This window comes from Stylophora pistillata, chromosome 2 (genome assembly GCF_964205215.1).
Source record: "Stylophora pistillata chromosome 2, jaStyPist1.2, whole genome shotgun sequence".
Lineage (NCBI taxonomy): Eukaryota > Metazoa > Cnidaria > Anthozoa > Scleractinia > Pocilloporidae > Stylophora > Stylophora pistillata.
Genome location: NC_142520.1, coordinates 6,226,459 through 6,233,813, shown reverse-complemented (window position 1 = coordinate 6,233,813; position 7,355 = coordinate 6,226,459). Strand labels below are relative to the sequence as shown.

Sequence of the window (7,355 nt, the reverse complement as noted above, 5' to 3'; positions counted from 1 at the left end):
GCTTCAAATCGACAGAGAAGCAGCACGTATTCTTGAATAATAGATGGTTGTTGCTGTTATGTTTCAGTTCCCGAACTTTCAGCCTGAATTTGTTGCAATACACCCTGATCTTCATAAGGGTATGAGTGCTGTCCCTCACCCAAGTCATCGTCTAGTTCGAGATCGAGCTCGCCAACGGAGAGCATTTTATCGCTTCTGTCCTCATCCAAAGGGGTTGCTGCTGATCTTTTTTTGCACCTTTTTCCTCACCTTCGACTTATCTTTGGGTTTTAACTTTGAAAAATTACAAAGTCTCCTTCCATTAATATACACAGGATCAAAGCGCTTCCCGTCCGCCATATTGGTTATTCTTACTGGGGACTAAATGAAATGATGGAGATACCAAAAAAAACCATAATTGATCTAATGCGCAACAGAGTGCTATTAAAAACCATACGTTTCAAACTGCTGCCTGCATTTTAGTTAGACATGTTACCACTAGAAAACGCAACAGCCGTAAAAGTTAGCCGACCAGTTAGCCCAATGGATAGTGCGCTGGACTGTTGTGCGGGAGGTCGAGGGTTCGAGCCCCGGCCGGACCAACACTCAAGGTCCTAAAACATGTGAGAAGAATATGTTACCTTTTTATGACATCGAGAAATGGTTAGATATTCTAGTCTTCTCGGATAAGGACGAATAAACGGAGGCTCCGTCTCCTGCAGGGTTGGGGCAGGGACGTTAATTTCCCACACACGAGATTACTGTGTGGTGGATGTCCTCCCCTGGGGTGGCATGGGTGGGAAGATAGCAGGTCCACGTCAGCAAATAGCTGCCATAATTCAACCTGCTCAAACAAATAAAGGAGACGGAGATGAGATGAACGTATAGTTTGTAATCAACTGTGGGTATGTAATTCATGCAAGACTACACTTATGTCACATCCTGCGGCCTGACACACGCGTTGTCCATGGTTATTCTGTGTGGTTCCACGCCGGGTCAGATGTCGGCAATTTTTGGTCACGCTATTTCGCCAAAGATGGCGATATGGCCGTTGTCATAAGTTATAGCCCTGGAAACTAGTTTGGAATGGTATATATAATGCTCGCGTTGCTGTTTGGGAAAGCGCGGGATGAATTGAAAGCATTATCCTGCAAAAATACGAAGAGCAAGCTTTATTTTGATACCAAATACAACGGCAAAAGTTAAATATGTGAATTTTCCTTCGTCTTCGCTTTTGCCTTATCATGGAGCCGTGAGGAACTGCTCTAAATGGCACCGTCAAGCCGAATTACTTCACGAGTGAAATCAGTGTTAACAGAGTGTTAACAGTGGTCACATGCCAACGTTATGTCTGGCTCATATACATACATACTTTATTCGTCCCAAATGGGCTTTTCAGAATAAAGAAATAATAAAGACTATGTACTAATAAATTGATGAGTTGATTAACTGGAAAACAGATAACATAATCAAATTAATTAATTAAATTAGTTAAGTAACAAATACAAAAGAAATGAGGTCTCTAAAAAGTTTGAGTCAGGGCTTCTCGTCAGGCAACATTTGAAGTCCTTTAGTGTTGGTTTCAACTTAAGAGTAGGGTTTAATAAGTTCCACCGTTTTTTACTTTTCTGGAGTAGAAAGTTCTTTGTCCTCTGGCAGTTTTATACTTAACAATTATTCGCCGAAGGCGAGGTGAATATTGTCAAATAATCCCTGAGACGAAGTCGAGGGGATTATTCGACAATATTCACTGAACCTGAGGCGAATAATTGTTTTAGTATAATTTCAGAGCTGAACAACAGAGAAATTTCTAAAATCATAACTTTTTAGTATCATTTATTAACTTTTTATTTTAACATTTTATATAAACTGTGTGGAGCGGTTTATATTGCGTTATAATGCTATAGGAACCACTCGACCAATCAGATTGCTGGAAACTCTTTGCTCAGCTCTGAAATTATACTAAAAAAGATTATTTAGCATCTGGGAGTTCATTGTACGCTTAGCGATGGTAGCTCTTTGGATTTATTTAGAAAATAAAGGTATCCAAAGAATGAAAAGCCCATTTGGAGACACCATTGGTCTACTGTTCCATCTACTGCTGGAAAATAGCATGGCTGCAAAGCAAAAAAAATCAAAAAACAAAAAATATGCAAGGTATTGTTTAGCTTTCATCTTCATTACTCCGATTATGTAATTGATTGGAAGAATTGTACACATACGATTTACATTTAACATGAATTTTTACAGTATGAGCATTTTTGTCAATGCATTTACCAACCTCATACTTTTCTTTTCCTTTAGACAACTTTTGTGTATGCCTTTAGGTGGCCCAAAATTCACAAAACGTGTCAATAAGAAAGTCTACTGCAGTGAAGACAAGCTGAAACATATTTTTGGTGCCTGAAGATCTTGAGTATTGTTGTATTTCCAGGTGGAAAAGTCCCCTGTCAGAATCCTAAGTCAGGAGCCTCTGCCAGAAGGAGGCTAAGAGCACTGAACATTGTAAATTTGCCCCCATTTTTATATATTTTCTTCAAATTCATTCATTAGCCATGTTGTGCTAAGGAGTTCTAAATCATCTCAATCCTCACCTGAATAAACTCTTAAAAGAAAAACTCTTGTCATTTGGCATGGGTTACAGAGGATTGGTTTAGAATTCACTCTTAAAGTTAATTACATTTCTTGCTCTGTGTGATTATTTCTTTTGATCACAATAAACCTGTATTATTTTTGGTGATTAAAGTAAGTGGGAGCCTTCTATCTTTGTCCCATTTCTTGCATCTTAAAATAATTTTTATTTGTGTTTATTTTAAAAATAAAATTGGAGTGTCAAAATAGTGGGGTATCTGGAGGTAGATAGATGGGTGATACCTATCAGTAACTGGGAGAAATTAATTGAGTGATTGCAGTTGGAAAAAAAAATAATGATTTTTTCATGTTACCTCGGGTTTTCACAACTTTTTTTTTACTTTTGTGTGGTCCAGGTTTTTATGTCCTGGTGGTAATGTGCTCAAGTAGCTGACAACAAAGAATTCAATCAATGCCATAGAAAAGTGTTGAAGTATGGAGGGCACATGGATGCCGCCTCTACATTACCGCACCAAACCACCAAACGTCATCAACACTTTGAGGTTTTTCCATGGCATACAATTTTTTTTTGGTTCTCGATTTGCATGAATGAAGTGGATATCATTGGATGGCAGCTGTATCCAAGGACAATTCCAGATATGACAGAGGAGTAACTAGCCCCACTCATTTTCATTTTGGAGACCATTGGCCTTCTGCATGGAACAGCTTTTCTGATATCAGGCATGGAAAAGACTCTAGTTAAGTTTTACAGACATGGCAATAAAAGACACTCCATTGGCTTTTATTGACTACTTTCTGGTACATGTAACTTTAACATGTCTATTTTCTTTACTTGCTAATGGTGTTTTATATTCAATATTACTTTAGTCTGTTTTATTTTGCATGTTTTTTCCATATTTAGGTTGAGATGGGAACATTTGCTTCCAGTTCTTTTACTTCAATTTCTGTTCTTTTCACCCTTAAGTAAGAAATTAAGTGCTATACCCGATTTCTTAAGAGGCTCAGATTGTGCAGAATGGCAGCTACTTTGGTGTGTTGCAATTTCATTCGCCTGTTTGAGGGTGCCTGCTTTTCAGTGTTGCCTATTGTGGTGAAGGTATCATCAAACAAGCCAGGGGTATGAGACTTGCACAACTTTCCATTTAGTCTAGATCATATGGTGCTTGCCTCAGAGGGAATTGTGTCTCACCAGTGCTTTATGGAACTGTTGTACAAGAGTGCTTAATCTTGTGTCTCCTTGATATTTTGAAAAGTAGTAAAACGATTTTGCATAGCACACTAACTACCATGCTCTCTATAACTTCACACAAATGTTTTATATATATGCAGGGTTTACCTTGAACTTTCCTGCAAAGCATGTTATCCTCTTTTAATTCACCATTCAATTTCCTGCAATGATTTTTTCTTTGTGTTAAATGAGTGTTCTGCTGAGCAATTTCTGTCAACAAGTCAGTCACCAAATAAAATAGTTATTGGCGTGAACAACATTCACTAAATTGTTTGGGTTTTGATGTTCACAGATGTTCATTTATGTCCATAGATTTGTGAATGGTGCAAGATCATACCAATTTCATTGTTAGCTCTAAGCAGTTGATTAGTTAAAATCTTGTTTTAGTTCTTATTAACCGAGCTGGAGGTCTGTATGGGAGAATCTTGACCGAGGTCACCAGTACAGACCAAACGCAGTGAGGTCTCTAACAGCGACCGAGGTCAAGATTCTCCCATACAGACCGACCTAGCTCGGTTGATAAGGTGTTTATTATATGGCTGTGTCTTATATGCCAATTTTTTTATATTCTGTGTACCTTTTTTTCTAGACCAGTCTAGATGCCGGTCTAGATGAGAAAATCTAGACCACTTTCAATGGTGATGTGAGCCAATCAAATTTGTGAATTCGGTAGTTCCCAGTCCCTGTGAGACACAGCTATATAATAAATACACTTCTTAACTGAACTTCAATTAACTGAGAAAGTAGGGTGGGGGTGGTAGGGTAATGTACTCTCTTCGCTCTTTCCGATAAGGTTGATATTAAACACCCACCTTCAAGTTTCCTTTGGAGGTATTTGGTTTGTTCCTCAATCTCTTTCTGTTTTATTTCCATTAGATTATTTTCGTTCTTAAGGGTTTTAACGTGTTCTGTAAGTTCCGTATTACTAGGCAGGGGTATCACTTTTACTAAATAATTTGAATATATCAACAAAGTTGAAATGGTAAATTGGCCAGCGTTACGATTATAAAAGCTGACGTTTCTAGCGTTAGCCCTTCGTCGGAGCGAATAGAAGAATTGTGGGCGGTGTGTGCTTTTTCTCGTTGCCATGTTCCCACCAATCACGTGGCTCCTTTTTTTACCTTTAAAAGCACACACCGCCCACAATTCCTCTATTCGCTCCGACGAAGGGCTAACGCTCGAAACGTCAGCTTTTATAATCGTAACGCTGGCCAATTTGCCATTTCAACTTTTGTTAATAGATTCAAATTGTTTCGTTACCCCCACCGACGCAGCCCCAAACAGTTTCTTTAGAAACTATCAGCTTTTATCACTTTTACTGCCTGTCCTAGGGCGCCAACAAAAAGGGAATATACAATTTACAAGGGGTAGGGTAAATTTAAATCTATGCTGTGTGAATGTTGAAAATAAGATAATGCACCCTCGTGTACGTTTGTTTGTGTCGTATATCCCTCCATATTACGAATTCTGTCATCTTTTTCAACTGACTATAAGTGGTACTCACATAGAAGTGTTCCAGTGTGAACACTGTGTCATCAAATGCGGGAAACAAACGCTTAGGGCACCGAATTAGGGGACCTTTGCAGGGATTTTCATGGTCTGTAAACGGAAAGTAGCATCTCTTTGTTAGAGTGACTCAACTCGTCGAAATATTTCTTTTGCAAAGAGGCGTATTATCGACAAAGCCATAGGCTCGTGCTCTTTCGCCCAACCAAATTGAAACATTTCCCCAGCAGTCGTTAGAGGGAGTACTTCTGAGACCTCGCTTCGCCCTCGCGCAAAACATGTAAATAATACGGCTCTTTATAAATGAAGACAAAAGCCGGCGTCGGTTGGCAACATTTTTGCAACCTGAAACGAGACTATTTGGTAATATCAACTACGTTGAAATTGTAAATTGGCCACCGTAACGAGTTAAAAAGCTGACGTTTCGAGCGTTAACCCTTCGCTCTGACGAAGGGCTAAAGCTCGAACGTCAGCTTTTTAACTCTTTACGGTGGCCAATGACAATTTCAATGTAGTTGATATTACCAAATTACCTTGTTACCCACACCGACGCAGCACCACAGTTTCTTCAGAAACTTACCCGCTTTATTCTGAAGCGAGACCCACTGCGCCAGGTGCTCAGTAGCAGAAGCTTAGGAGGGAAAGCGGCGGGAAATCACTAATATCACGACAGCGATCATCACAAGCACAAAGTTTTACGTGTTATAAAATTATTTAATGAATCAAGGTCGTTAAGAGCATAACAGGCTTAAACCTTAAACTTTTAAGCCGAACCTTGACCTCAAATGTGATGACTAGATGAAGTCAAAAGGAACGATTCACTTGTGATGTAAAACTAATTCAAACTGCAGTTCCTTTCAGTGCCGGTAGAGCTATAAATTTTTTTTTTTTTTGGGCTGTAAATGCACTTACAGGCCTGCAGCTTTCGCCAGGAGGATATACGCATGGGGCTCTTAAGTTATGGCTGTAAAAGTCCAGCTTCAAAGAGCTCTAAAAGAATTTCATATCCTCGAAAAAAAAATTCATACTTGATATTTTTCTCATAAATTAGTTACCTTGGAAAAATCTTTTAGACTTGAAGAGTCAACGAACACCTTAAGAAACCTAACACCTCGGTGCTTCTTTAAAACAACGAACGTCAAACAAGGCTTGGAAGTTGCCCATAAACATAACCGTCTTAGCAAACAAAAATAACTCCGATCTGTTTTCTAACAGCTCCGGTGAATGGTAAAATCATAGCAGATTCCGTTGGCTGATTGCAAAGTCCTCTTTGCGAGGACAGCGGCTATATGGCATCCACTATGACGTGTTAGATTTTGATTTGTCGTCCGCCATTTTGAAAATGGAATGGCGGGAGTCAAACGCGCTTGGTACTACGCATGTCCGGTGGTTTTTCCGCCTTGTCACATCTGGCTCTGTCTTAAAAACAACACGGTAAGATCAAACAGACTTTTAAAATATTTCGTAAAAGAGAATGCCCATAAGTCTCGTGGTTATTCTGGCAAAGGGAATTCTGCACTGATCTACAGCAAATTGAAATTTGCAAAAAGCTCGCTTTGGTTGAGAGTAATTCCTTAACCGCACATCGGAGGAAAAATGATGATGACCGAAACTTGTCAAATACGGGGAACATTTCTGATAACAATATCTCTGTTAAGTGAGTATCAACGCTCCTTCTGAAAGATTATTTTTTTAAGCATGTACATTGTATTGCAACCAAATTCCAAGTAGTTGAGCCTATGGCGTTCTTACTGTCTTCGGAAAAAAAAATATGGCAGAAGCGGAGACTACTACAGCGTAGATTAGTTTGTCCTTTTTTACAGCTGTTCACAAAGGCTTTCCTCGGGGATCTAAGCTGGACAAAACACTCCAAGCGATTTTCTTCAGGAAGCCATTAAATCGATTTGTTACTAAACAATTGGTTTTTTAGCCTGATCTAAGTCACGAGTCTATCCTGAAATTATAATGCTCTTCCGTAAACATACAGATGGCGATGGTGTAATTTAAGTCGAAATTTACCTCTTTTAATATGTGAAAATGTTTGAATGAC

General features: G+C 39.0%; 1 long non-coding RNA gene across 1 annotated transcript; it reads left to right on the top strand.

The window, feature by feature from the left end:
- Positions 1 to 1,910: 1,910 nt before the first annotated feature.
- LOC148736845 (uncharacterized) lies at positions 1,911 to 4,650 on the top strand. The gene is made up of 2 exons (XR_015996890.1): positions 1,911 to 2,136; positions 2,284 to 4,650. It is a non-coding gene; the product is annotated as an uncharacterized LOC148736845 (long non-coding RNA).
- Positions 4,651 to 7,355: the final 2,705 nt, after the last annotated feature.